This window comes from Cherax quadricarinatus, chromosome 12, assembly GCF_038502225.1.
Source record: "Cherax quadricarinatus isolate ZL_2023a chromosome 12, ASM3850222v1, whole genome shotgun sequence".
NCBI classification, from domain to species: Eukaryota; Metazoa; Arthropoda; class Malacostraca; order Decapoda; family Parastacidae; genus Cherax; species Cherax quadricarinatus.
This window is the reverse complement of record NC_091303.1, coordinates 31,393,026-31,407,690: the sequence shown is the minus strand read 5'-3', so window position 1 is coordinate 31,407,690 and position 14,665 is coordinate 31,393,026. Positions and strand designations below refer to the sequence as shown.

The 14,665-nt window shown below is 40.1% G+C and overlaps 1 protein-coding gene across 1 annotated transcript in view; it reads right to left on the bottom strand.

The window, feature by feature from the left end:
- The window catches only part of scaf6 (SR-related CTD associated factor 6), a gene marked incomplete in the record, with an annotated part of 331,549 nt that overhangs the window by 302,510 nt on the left and 14,374 nt on the right, over positions 1-14,665 (bottom strand).

Sequence of the window (14,665 nt, the reverse complement as noted above, 5' to 3'; positions counted from 1 at the left end):
TGGCCTTTACATGAGAGAATGAGTCTGTGCGGTATATACTTTTGATAAGTTTCAAGAGTCTTACTACTCTCAGAATGTGCATAGTATAAAAAAAAATCCTACCCCACATGACAGGAAAAGCAAACCTCTGACCTTAGTCTTTCGTTTATAAACGCAAATTTGAAGTGTTTTCTAGGATGATTTTTATGGATTTTATTGGCAGATATATTCAATTTTTGACAATTTTCATGACAATAGGTAAGGTCCCCTACACCCCCAGGTCTGTTTTATAAGTTCTCACTAGGTCTCTTTAAATTACTGGGATGCCATAAACCATGACCAATCATTCTTGGTTATATTTTATTATCTGAGAAACAGGGTAAATCTTTGATTTTTTGTGAATACAAAATGAAGGAATAGTGTAATACAGTGGAACCTCGGTTTTCATATGCCTGTTTTCATAGGATTCAGTTTTCAACGACTTTTTTTTGTCAAAAATTTCTTCCAGTTTTTGTAAATTCACTCAGTTTTCGTAGAGTTGAAAACAGTCTGTACTAAACGCGCCCGCATGACTCAGCCACTCAAGCGCCAACACAAAGCATCCCATGCGTTCATGACTCAGTCTGTCTTTGTTTCTCGTTGAAAGAGCATCACCCCACATGTTCATCCGAAACATATCGTAATAATCCATTGTTTTTTCGTGCTTGTTTATTGAGTGTGGCTGCTAAATAAGCCACCATGGGGCCAAAGAAGTTCCAAGTGCCAGCCCTTTGATAAAGAAGGAGAGAAACATGATAGAATTCAAGAAAGAACTCGTAGCAAAGTACAAAAGTGGCATACGCGTGCCAATTCCACCAGGATGTATGAGAAGTCCACGTCAACATTCAGTTCCATCCTGGCAAAGAAAAAAGAAATCAAGGAAGCTGATGTTGCCAAAGGGGTAAATGTGCTAATGGAACAGAGATCACAAACAATCGAAGATGTTAAGAAGTTAGCGGGAGATAGTATTTTGGAGGTGATAATTTGCGAAAAGGCAAGGCAGTTGCATGTGGATCTCGCAAAGAAAATGCCTGGAACGAGTGCTGCTGTTAGTGAATTTAAGGCCAGCAGAGGCTGGTTTGACAAATTCAAGAAGCAAACTGGCATACACAGTGTGGTAAGGCATGGCAAGGCTGCAAGTTCGGACAAACATGGGGCTGAAGAATTCATTGATGAATTCAAGGAGAACGTAGAGGCTGAAGGATTCCTCCCCAACATGTCTTCAATTGTGATGAAAGAGGCCTCTTTTGGAAGAAAATGCCAAAGAGGACCTACATCACGCAGGACGAAAAGGCACTGCCAGGACACAAGCCTATGAAGGATAGGCAAACTCTTTTGTTCTGTGGTAATGCTAGTGGAGATTTCAAAGTGAAGAGTTTACTGGTGTATCACTCTGAAAATCCCCGAGTGTTCAAGACAAACACTGTCATCAAGAGTAAATCGCATGTGGCCAGGATGTGGAAGAATTGGTGGACGACCCCATGGAAGAGGTAACCACTGAAGAGCTGCAACACCTTGAACTGGAATAGCAACAGACCACAGCTGAGGAAATTGCTTCAGAGGAAGAGGAAGAGAGAGGGGAGAATGTGCCTTCTTCTGTTATTAAGGACGTGTGCAAAGTAGAGCGAGTTGCAAAGTTTTGTAGAGAAATATCACCCTAACAAAGCTGTTGCAAGTAGTGTCTGCAACATGTTCAATGACAATGCCTTGTCCCATTTTAGGTAAATTGTAAAGAGATGCCAGAAACAGACCTCTCTGGACAGATTTTTTTGTGCAACAGGAGTACAGTGACTCAAGCTGGTCCTAGTGCCAGTAAAAGACAAAGAAGGGAAGTAACCCCGGATAGGGCCTTGATACCTGAAGGTCTTATGGAACGAGATTCCCCTTCCAAACAATAACCTCTCCTCCTCCTTATCCCCTCCTCGCCGTCTTCCATATGCCAACGAGTCTTCAATAAAGGTAAAAGTGATGTTAAATGTTCACTTATCCATTTCATTAGTCATTTATAGCTATTTCTCATTGTTTTCTGTATGTAAAACTATAGTTATTCTATACAAAATGTATTTTTTGTTAATATTTTTGGGTGTCTGGAACGGTTTAATTGGATTTACATTATTTCTTATGGGAAATACAGTGGACCCTCAACCAACGGCATTAATCTGTTCCAGAGAGCTAGCCGTTAGTCGAATTTGCCGTTAGTTGAATTAATTTTCCTCATAAGAAATAATGGAAATCTAACTAATCCGTGTCAGACAGCCAAAAGTATTAACAAATATTTTTTTTAAAGATCAAATATAAATATACATACAGAAAACAATGACAAATAAATATAAAGCACTAATAAAATGGATAAATGAACATTTAACATCACACTTACCTTTACTGACTTATCTTTACTGACTTGACTTGTTAGTGTATGACAAGACACGTAGGAGGCAAGAGGAAGACAAGTTTATTATGCTTCAATATGATGCTAATATCATCTCTACAGCTTATTTATCTATCACAATTCATTTAATATGACATTATAAACAACTTTAATAACATAGAATGAATAAAATGTCATAATGTATGAGAGGAGTAAATGGTGTAAGTGTTATTGTTAGGTTCAGGGCTACCACTGAGAGCTGCTGGGGGCAGCAGAGGATTTTGCCAGCACCAACATCACACTTAACCCTTTCAGGGTCGGCAGGCCCTCTCCTAAACTTGTTCTCAGGGTTGGAAATTTTTGGAAAAAAAAAATTATTTTTTCTTGTGAAATGATAGAGAATCTTTTCCCAATCATAATGACACCAAAAGTATGAAATTTGATGGAAAACTTATGGAATTATTCTCTCGCGAAGTTAGAGGCCTCGACGATGTTTACACAATGGCGATTTCGCCCACTTTGAGCCTTATTTTCGGCCAATTCCAATGTACCAGTCGACAAAAATCATAACCATTTTGCTAGAACTCCATTTTTTCTATTGAATAAGTACAAGAAACCACCCATTTACCGATTTCAACTATCCAATGAAGTGGTTAGAAATTGGCAATTTTACCAATTTCACAAAAATTTCAAAAGATGCAAATTTCCAAATAGGATCCAGAATAAACAAGACAGACATTCCTGGCAATAAAATAACATTTCTTCTCTTCATTAGTCACGTCCCCGGGCCTCTGTTACATTTGTTTTCCACTTTGAATTTTTATTCTCACAAAAAATAGATTTATTGTTATGAAATGGTGTAGAAATGGTATAAATAATATCAGCGCACTTGTGAAAGAATATTAGACTCACCAGTTGACGTGTATTGGATGCATGGCATGTTTTGTTTACTTTTGAACTTTGACAAAAATCGAACATTTCTGCTACTTAGAGCTCAATTTCATGGAACTTTTCATTGTGAAACCAATCAAAATGATCTCAATTTCCATAATATGTCTTCCATTCTATAAAATGAGATCAGGAAAACTAAAATACAGTGGACACCCGGTTTACGATATTATTTCATTCCAGAAGTATGTTCAGGTGCCAGTAATGACCGAATTTGTTCCCATAAGGAATATTGTGAATTAGATTAGTCCATTTCAAACCCCCAAACATACACGTACAAACGCACTTACATAAATACACTTACATAATTGGTCGCATTGGGAGCTGATCGTAAACCAGGGGTCCACTGTACAACCATAAATAGCATACAAAAATACACTGCAAAGTCGGTTTTAAACCAAAAACACGGTCAGGGTTTTTTTTTCTCATTATGCACTGTGTGCTGCAGGATTTTTTTTATACTGCACACACTGACCACAAAGACCCATTCTTTCATATTTAGGCCTACCAGCTTTCTCTCACTAGATATGAAGGAGCTAGAATTTATGCGTACTAGTACGGCACCAATCCTGGCATGCAAGCCATACTAGTACGGCACTAACACTGAAAGGGTTAAACAATGTATGTACAGCAGGGCCCCACTTATACGGCAGGTTAGGTTCCAGGCTACCGCCGTAAAGTGGAACACCCTTTTTTTCCACTTATAAATGCATACAAACACTAAATAACAAGTTTACACTAACATATATTAAGTTAGCAATAGAACCAGGCATCAAAAAACAATAAAAAAGTACAATACACACATAGTGCACTCATTACTTACCTTAAAATATTTATAGTCTTAATCTAGGGTGAGACAAGTAGTATTTATTGTAAGAAATCAAGTGTGGTATGTATGGTAGTCAGCCAGGCTACCTTACCAGGCCACCCCACCCACACATACTATTCTATGATATTTAGGCATCCCAGAGTGATAAAATGTATATGCAGTTCACTCATTACATACCTTAAAATATAGGGTGAGATGAGTAGTATTTATTGTAAAAAATCAAGTGCGGTATGTATGGTAGTCAGCCGGGCTACCATACCAGGCCAACCCACCCACACATTCTATTCTATGATATTTAAGCATCCCAGAGCAATAAAATGTATATACAGTTCACTCATTACTTACCTTAAAATATTTGTAGTCTTAATGTAGGGTCAGGAGTAAGTAAATGAGATAAAACGAATAAATGAGAGAGAGAAAGAATGAGTGCATGAGAGAGGACAGGCGCAGAGTTACGTAAACAAACCAGGCGAAGGTAAGTTTTGTAAACAAAGTGTACACGTCTGGTTTGTGTACAAGTTACATTGTGTACAGGTTGTCTCTACATTGATACGGTAGAATAAATAAAGAAGGACACTCCCTTCTCATGTAACATCATTTTGAGAAGAAATGATGCTCTGAGTGAAGGCAATGGAAATAAGTCACTGACTTTTTTGGGTTATCCTAGGTTCTCTACACATATGTTATGTATGATACTCTATGTAACTGTATTTGTGTATACCTGAATAAACTTACATACATACGAAAGGAATAACTTTCTACAGTTACCCACAGTAACACATTTTCTCTTATGTTAGATTAGAGAAAATGTTATTCTTGCCATCACTTGTACAAGTTATCTGGCTACCACATCTCATATTTATGTTTATTTATTCTATTGTGGGGTGTATTTATCATCTTTTTATGTTATGTATCGTGTTTATTATATAATTTTGAAAAAAATATCATGGATGGATTAATGAAAATGTGTATATTAACGTAATATACGACATTTAATGAGACTCGGTGATTATTATTATTATTATTATCATTTCTAATATGGCGTCACTTGTGCAAGTCGTCTGCTACCACATCTCACATTTATGTTTATTTATTCTACTGTGGGGTGTATTTATCTTATATGTTATGCATCGTGTTTATTATATAATTTTGAAAAAATATCATAGATGGATTAATGAAAATGTGTATATTAACGTAATATACGACATTTAAATGAGACTCGATGATTATTATTATTACTAATATGACGTCTGGAGACATAAGACACTCTTACTGATTTTAATGTGTACCTGCATGCCAGCACAGTATGTAAGCTTATTTAGGTACAGGTATACATAAGTATAATTATCAGAGTATATATAAAATATGAAATAACTTTTAAAAACATTTGAAATTTTGGAGTTTCCAGACAAAATGGAGAGACTTAGTGCTTACTGAGCTCACGGAAAATGTAAACAAACAGGGTGGGGCGTGGTGACCGTATTAGAAAGTCAGGTGGGGGGAGCCGTATAGCGAGTTTTGGTCATAATTTGAAATGACCGTATTAGCGGAATGCCGTAAAGTGAAACGCCGTAAAGCGGGGCCCTGCTGTAATTTATAAATAAGAAATACAGTGGTCCCTCGCTTATCGTCGTTAATCCGTTCCTGGAAGTGCGATGATTATCGAAAAAGACGATTTTCAAATCAATTTTCCCCATAAGAAATAATGTAAATACAATTAATCCATTCCTGACACTCAGAAGAATTAAAACAAAAAATTTTTTACATGAAATATAGATGTAGTACATAAACAATACAATGGGACATGATGAATGAAACATTAACAGCATAACACTTACCTTTATTGGCGATTCTTCTTAGTGTATGGAAGACTGGAGGAGGAGAGAGATTGGATTAGTTACTGTTTGGAAGGGGAATCCCTTCCATCAACACCTTAGGTATCAAGTCCTTTTATGGGGTTACTTCTCTTCTCTGTTTCTTAAAGCCACTAGGACCAGCTTGAGAGTCACTGGAGTCCTGTCTCGCAAAAAGTGTCCAGAGAGCTCTGTTTCTGGCGTCTCTTTAAAACTTCCCTAAAATGGGCCAAGACTGTCACTGTACAAGTTGCCAATACGGCTTGCAACATCCTTCTCAGGGTGATGTTTCTCCATAAATCTTTCCATCCTACCCCACATTTCAAAAATCTCCTTAATTTCTGAAGAATTCACCTTCTTCCATCTCTCTTCCTCCTCCTCTGCAGCAAGATTCTGAGCTGTGATCTGTTGCTGTTCCTGCTGAAGCTCTTGCAGCTTCTCAGTGGTTTGCTCTTAGTTGTGGTCCTCCACCAACTCTTCCACGTCCTCCAAACTCAAACTCACATCCAACCCCATGGAACTCCCCAATGCCACAATAGTAGAGTTCACAACTGACATAGGCTCATCAGGGTCAGCCACAAACCCTTCAAAATCCCTCTTGTGGACACAATCTGGCCACAATTTTCTCCAAGCAGAGTTCAAAGTCCTGGTAGTCACTCCCTCCCAACCCTTACCTATAAGGCTTATGCAACAGAGGATACTGAAGTGTTCTTCCAAAACTCTCTTAGGGTCAAGCAAGTGTCTGACATCACATTAAAGCACCTTTGAAACATTGCTTTCGTTTAGAGTTTTTTAAAGTTTGAAATGACCTGCTGGTCCATGGGCTGGAGGAGAGGAGTGGTATTCGGGGGCAAGAACTTTACTGTGATGAACCCAAACTCCTGCAGAATTAGGTCATCCAAGTTTGGAGGATGAGCGGGTGCATTGTCCATTACTAGGAGGCACTTGAGATCCAATTTTTTTCAGGAGGTAATTCTTCACACTAGGGCCAAACACTTCATTGAACTACTCGGCAAAAATTTCCCTCGTGACCCATGCCTTATTATTAGATCTTCAAAACACATACAATTTATTCTTCATAACATTGTTTTTTGAACACACTGGGATTTTCAGAATGGTACACTAGTAATGGCTTCACTTTGAAATCCCCACTAGCATTAGCACAGAACATGAGTGTCAGCCTGTCTTTCATAGGCTTGTGTCCTGGCAGTCCCTTTTCCTCCTGAGTAATATAAGTCCTCTTTGGCATTTTCTTCCAAAAGAGGCCTGTTTCGTCACAACTGAACACTTGTTCAGGTTTCAGTCCTTCAGCCTCTATGTACTCCTTGAATTTACTTACGAATTTTGTAGCTGCAATTTTGTCCGAACTGGCAGCCTCACCATGCCTTATCACACTGTGTATTCATGTTCTCATTTATCCACACCAATAATAACTTCTCAACCTCTTCGAGTACTGCTGATCTCATTTTTGTCAGCATATTTACCCCCTTTGCAACAACAACTTCCTTGATTTCCTTTTTCTTGGCCATGATGGAAGATATGGTTGTATGGGTTTTGTTATACATCCTGGCCAGTTCGACCACATGCACACCACTTTCATATTGTTCAATGATGTTTTTCTTAAATTCAATCGTATTTCTCACCTTCTTTACCAAAGGCTTGGCACTAGGAGCTTTCTTTGGAACCATGGTAGCTTATTTAGCACTTGCAAGCACTAACAGATACAGATACTAATGCCAGAAAAAAAATCCCCCCCAGTACCAACAATACCACCAGTCCGATAACATTCTTCTTTGCAAATATACAGGGTCTAAAGCCAGCAACAAACAACAAAATACCTTCCATCCGTGGACTGCTTGCAGAGGCAAAGGCAACGTTCGCGGCTTTCACTGAGACCCACATAAAGGATCACTTGGACAACGAAATATGGATTCCAGGTTACAACCTATACAGATGTGACAGAGTGAACAGGCAAAAGGGGGGATTGGCCTGTACATTGCAGAGTCACTTGTTTGCACAGAACTGCTTAATGCCTCAAATGATGTAGTGGAAGTTTTAGCAGTAAAGGTCGAGAACCAAAACCTAGTCATTGTGGTAGTCTACAAGCCTCCGGATGCAACATCCCAGCAATTCCAGGAACAGCTGTTAAAAATTGACCACTGTCTGGAAAATCTTCCAGCTCCTGCACCCAACATCTTGCTCCTGGGGGATTTCAACTTAAGGCACCTAAAATGGAGGAATATAGCAAATAATATTGTTGCAGTAATAACACCAGGAGGCAGCTCTGATGAAAACTCACACTCACACGAGCTTTTAAATCTCTGCACAAAATTCAATTTAAACCAGCAAATAATAGAGCCTACTAGACTGGAGAATACACTAGACCTCATCTTCACTAACAATGATGATCTGATAAGAAATGTCACCATATCAAAAACAATATACTCAGATCACAACATAATTGAGGTTCAGACATGTATGCGTGGAGCCCCAGACCGACATAATGAGACTAGTCACGAGGGAGCATTCACCAAATTCAACTTCAATAACAAAAACATAAAGTGGGACCAAGTAAACCAAGTCCTAACCGATATAAGCTGGGAAGATATACAAAGCAACACAGACCCCAACTTATGCCTAGAACAGATTAACTCGGTGGCACTCGATGTATGCACAAGGCTTATTCCTCTAAGAAAAAGGAGGAGTAGATGTAAAATAGAAAGAGACAGGTGCTCCCTTTACAGGCGACGGAAAAGAGTAACAGAGCGGCTTAAAGAGGTCAATATATCTGAAATGCGTAGGGAGACACTGGTCAGAGAAATAGCAAGCATCGAACTTAAGCTAAAAGAATCCTTTAGGAGTCAGGAATCGCGGGAAGAACTAAAAGCCATAAATGAAATCGAAAGAAACCCAAAGTATTTCTTCTCCTATGCCAAATCAAAATCGAGAACAACGTCCAGTATTGGGCCCCTACTTAAACAAGATGGGTCCTACACAGATGACAGCAAGGAAATGAGTGAGCTACTCAAGTCCCAATATGACTCAGTTTTTAGCAAGCCGCTAACCAGACTGAGAGTCGAAGATCAAAATGAACTTTTTATGAGAGAGCCACAAAATTTGATTAACACAAGCCTATCCGATGTTATCCTGACGCCAAATGACTTCGAACAGGCGATAAATGACATGCCCATGCACTCTGCCCCTGGGCCAGACTCATGGAACTCTGTGTTCATCAAGAACTGCAAGAAGCCCCTATCACGAGCCTTTTCCATCCTATGGAGAGGGAGCATGGACACGGGGGTCGTCCCACAGTTACTAAAAACAACAGACATAGCCCCACTCCACAAAGGGGGCAGTAAAGCAACAGCAAAGAACTACAGACCAATAGCACTAACATCCCATATCATAAAAATCTTTGAAAGGGTCCTAAGAAGCAAGATCACCACCCATCTAGAAACCCATCAGTTACACAACCCAGGGCAACATGGGTTTAGAAAAGGTCGCTCCTGTCTGTCTCAACTATTGGATCACTACGACAAGGTCCTAAATGCACTAGAAGACAAAAAGAATGCAGATGTAATATATACAGACTTTGCAAAAGCCTTCGACAAGTGTGACCATGGCGTAATAGCGCACAAAATGCGTGCTAAAGGAATAACAGGAAAAGTCGGTCGATGGATCTATAATTTCCTCACTAACAGAACACAGAGAGTAGTCGTCAACAGAGTAAAGTCCGAGGCAGCTACGGTGAAAAGCTCTGTTCCACAAGGCACAGTACTCGCTCCCATCTTGTTCCTCATCCTCATATCCGACATAGACAAGGATGTCAGCCACAGCACCGTGTCTTCCTTTGCAGATGACACCCGAATCTGCATGACAGTGTCTTCCATTGCAGACACTGCAAGGCTCCAGGCGGACATCAACCAAATCTTTCAGTGGGCTGCAGAAAACAATATGAAGTTCAACGATGAGAAATTTCAATTACTCAGATATGGTAAACATGAGGAAATTAAATCTTCATCAGAGTACAAAACAAATTCTGGCCACAAAATAGAGCGAAACACCAACGTCAAAGACCTGGGAGTGATCATGTCAGAGGATCTCACCTTCAAGGACCATAACATTGTATCAATCGCATCTGCTAGAAAAATGACAGGATGGATTTATTTATTTATTTATTTATTTATTTCCAATTTGTGCACACATACAGAGGTACAAAAGAAATACAGATAAGAGCAGTATGCCAAAGCCACTTATACTATGCATAGCATTACGGGCTGGCTTAAAATTAACTTAAGATTAACTAAGCAATGATTATTATTATTATTATTATAATCAAAAAGAAGCGCTAAGCCACAAGGACTATACAGCGCTGCTACTAAGCAATGATGAAATCAGTGATAAAACATTAATGTAAACAGATAACTATAAAGCACAAGTGAGTATTACAAAGACAGGTCATATGGTTGCATTCAGTTAGGTAGTGATTCTGTTAGGTAGTGTATTTAAAAAATAATAAAGTTAGATTGGGTTTTAGGTTTAACATTTATGTGATATAATTGTGAGAAACATTTAAGATATACAATTTATAATGTTCAGTTATTCAGTATTTATTTGGTTTTGGGTGAGTAAGTAATCTTTGAGAAGAGACTTGAATTTACAAACAGGTTGTGTTTCTTTTATATTTACAGGTAATGAATTCCAGATTTTAGGGCCTTTTATGTGCATTGAGTTTTTGCATAGTGTGAGATGGACACGAGGAACATCAAAGAGTGATCTGTGCCTTGTGTTATGGTCATGTGTTCTGTTGAGGTTGGCAAGGAGATGTTTGAGGGGAGGGTTAATATCAGAGTTAAGTGTTCTATGTATGTAATAGGTGCAGTAATAAGTATGGATGTTTTGTATGGTGAGTAGGTTTAGTGTATTGAATATTGGTGGAGTGTGCTGCCTGTAGTGAGAATTTGTTATCATTCTAACTGCAGCCTTTTGTTGGGTAATTAGTGGTCTGAGATGGTTAATTGTTGTTGAGCCCCCATGCACAAATTCCATAGGTGAGATAGGGGTAAATAAGAGAGTGATATAGGGCCAGGAGGGCTGACTGTGGAACATAGTACCGTATCTTCGATAGTATGCCTACAGTCTTGGAAATTTTCTTAGAAATTTGATGTATATGTGTATGAAATTTGAGTCTATTATCAAGGTGGATTCCTAAGAATTTTCCCTCTGTTAGTTTTGTGATAGGTGATCCATTTATCATTATGTTAAGAGGGACATCTGTAGCTCTGTTACCAAACTGAATGAAGTAGGTTTTGTCAATGTTTAGTGTAAGTTTGTTAGTCCTCATCCAGGTAGATATTTTCTGTAATTCGGTATTTACAGTATTGGCTAGCGTGACTGGGCTCGGGTGAGAGAAGACGTATGTAGTGTCATCTGCAAATAGTGTGGGTTTGAGTAATTGCGAAGCATTTGGAAGGTCATTTATGTATAGGAGAAAGAGAAGAGGGCCAAGGACACTTCCCTGTGGGACACTAGGGAGGCCAAGCCCATGATGACACTCTTCAGGTCACTTGTTCTATCTAGGCTGGAATATTGCTGCACACTAACAGCACCTTTCAAGGCAGGTGAAATTGCCGACCTAGAAAATGTACAGAAAACTTTCACGGCGCGCATAACGGAGATAAAACACCTCAATTACTGGGAGCGCTTGAGGTTCCTAAACCTGTATTCCCTGGAATGCAGGAGGGAGAGATACATGATTATATACACCTGGAAAATCCTAGAGGGACTAGTACCGAACTTGCACACGAAAATCACTCACTACGAAAGCAAAAGACTTGGCAGACGATGCACCATCCCCCCAATGAAAAGCAGGGGTGTCACTAGCACGTTAAGAGACCATACAATAGGAGGTGTCAAGGGGCCCGAGAGACTGTTCAACTGCCTCCAGCACACATGGGGGGATTACCAGCAGACCCCTGGCAGTCTTCAAGCTGGCACTGGACAAACACCTAAAGTCAGTTCTGATCGCCGGCCGGGCTGTGGCTCGTCTGCACGTTGGTTTGCGTGCAGCCAGCAGCAACAGCCTGGTTGATCAGGCTCTGATCCACCAGGAGGCCGTCTGGGCCAAGACCCGCGAGCGATCAGCCCCTGGAACTCCAGGTAAACTAAAATGAATGGAATATACCACCATCCGACTTACAACCAGTTTAAAGTTCGGGCGATTAGAAAGTAAGTCAAAATGAGTAGAAAATAAAGTCGAACTTTCACTACTGAATATCAACAAAACATTTTTGTAATGACTTTTTATTTTGTTTTATTTTGGTATTTCATGTTTTAGCACTTTTATATTGTTAGTACTGTATTTTTATACTGTAAGGTTTAGGATAAACACTGTGTACAACACAAATACACCTACCATCCGACTTCGACCTGCTCGAGCATCGTCCACTCGACTTACGACCGTGCATCTGGCAGCTGGGCTGGGCGGCTGTTGCATGCATTATCACAATATTTGACAATACTGCATTAGAGGGCAATGTGTGTCATGCAGGCAGCATCAGTTTGAAGTAACCCTGTCCTATGAGCAGCATCATACTGTATTAACTGTACTAACTGGACAGTAGAAATTTCACCATATTTAAGATGAAGTCTGGATCTTGCTGGAGATTGTGGCAAGAAAGGCTCTTACTCTCGAACTCTCTATTTTTTCACTGTTGTACAGAGAGATACAGAAAGAGATGCAGGGAATACAGAGAGAGATGCAGAGAGAGATGCAGAGAGATGCAGAGAGAGAGATGCGGAGAGATGCAGGGAGGATGCAGGAGAGATGCAGAGAGGAAGATGCAGAGGAGATGCAGAGGAGAGATGCAGGAGAGATGCAGAGATGCAGAGAGTGCAGAGAGAGGGAGAGTGCAGAGAGAGAGAGAGAGAGAGAGAGAGAGAGAGAGAGAGAGAAGAGATACAGAGAGAGAGAGAGAGAGATACAGAGAGATACAAGAGAGAGATGCAGAGAGAGAGAGAGAGAGATACAGGAGAGATAGAGAGAGAGATGCAGATGAGATACAGAGAGAGATTACAGAGAGAGATGCAGAGAGATGCAGAGAGATGCAGAGAGAGATGCTGAGGAGAGAGAGATAGAGATACAGAGAGATGCAGAGAGAGAGAGAGAGAGAGAGAGAGACAGACAGAGAGAGAGAGATACAGAGAGAGAGAGAGATACAGAGAGAGAGAGAGAGATACAGAGAGATACAGATATATATATATATATACAGTAGACCCCCGCATAGCGAACGCCTTGCATAGCGAACAATCCGCATAGCGGACGCTTTGTTCGCTAAAATTTTGCCCGCATAGTGGACAAAAACCGCTCCAGCGACGCCCGTCGAGGCAGCGTCCAATGTGCGCCTCAGCCAACTCACATGTACCGCCCCGTGCAGTGTTTACCAGCCAGCCTCCAGCATTAACATTCAAGCATACACTTTCGGAATATTTATTATTATTACAGTGTTTTAGTGCTGTTTCTGGAAATAGTGACCATGGGCCCCAAGAAATAAAAGCTTCTAGTGCCAACCCTACACCTCAAAGGGTAAGAATACCCATTGAAATGAAGAAAGATCATTATTGAGTATGAAATTAGATCACGATATCCCCGACACAGATAAGTTGTGAAACCAAAATCAACCATCTCTTCTATTATGGAGCAAAGCGGCAATCAAAGGAAGCTGTTATTTAAAGAGTTTAACTGTGTTTCGGAAACAAAGATCGCAAGTGATGGAAAGTGTTGAGAGACTCTTATTGGTGTGGATAAATGAAAAACAATAGGGAGATGGCGTCTCAAGCGATCATATGTGAAAGGCTAGGAAGTTGCATAGATTTAATTAAAAATGCCTGCAACTGCGATGATGATGAGTGAATTTAAGGCCAGCAAAGGTTGGTTTGAGAGAGATTTAAGCGTAGTAGCATCCATAGTGTGATACGACATGGTAGAGGCTGCCAGTTCGGACCACAAAGCAGCTGAAAAATATGTGCATGAATTCAAAAAGTACATAGAGACTGAAGGACTGGAACTGACAAGTGTTTAATTGTGATGAAACAGGCCTGTTCTGGAAAAAATGCCAAGCAGGACCTACATTACTCAGGAGGAAAGGCACTCCCAGGACATAAGCCTATGAAAGACAGGCTTACTTTGTTGATGTGTGCCAATGCTAGTGGTGATTGCAAAGTTAAGCCTTTAATGAGTGTGTCACTCTGAAACTCCCAGAGCGTTCAGGCAAAACAATGTCCTCAAGGATAACTTGTGTGTGTGCTGTGGAGAGACAACAATGAGCATGGGTCTGCAAAATTTTTCTATAACTGGTTACACCATTTTGCCCCAATGTGAAAGATTACCTAACTGAAAAGTAATTAGACCTTAAGTGCCTCCTGGTGTTAGACAATGCCCCTGGTCATCCTACAGACGTGGCAGAGCGACTTTATGGGGACATGAGCTTCATTAAGGTGAAGTTTTGCCTCCATACCCACTCCTCTCCTGCAGCCCATGGACCAGCGGTCATTTCCAACTTCAGAAACTGTACACAAAAGCTCTGTTTCAAGGGTGCTTTGGAAGTGACCACAGACACTCGATTGACTCTAAAGAGTTTTGGAAGGATC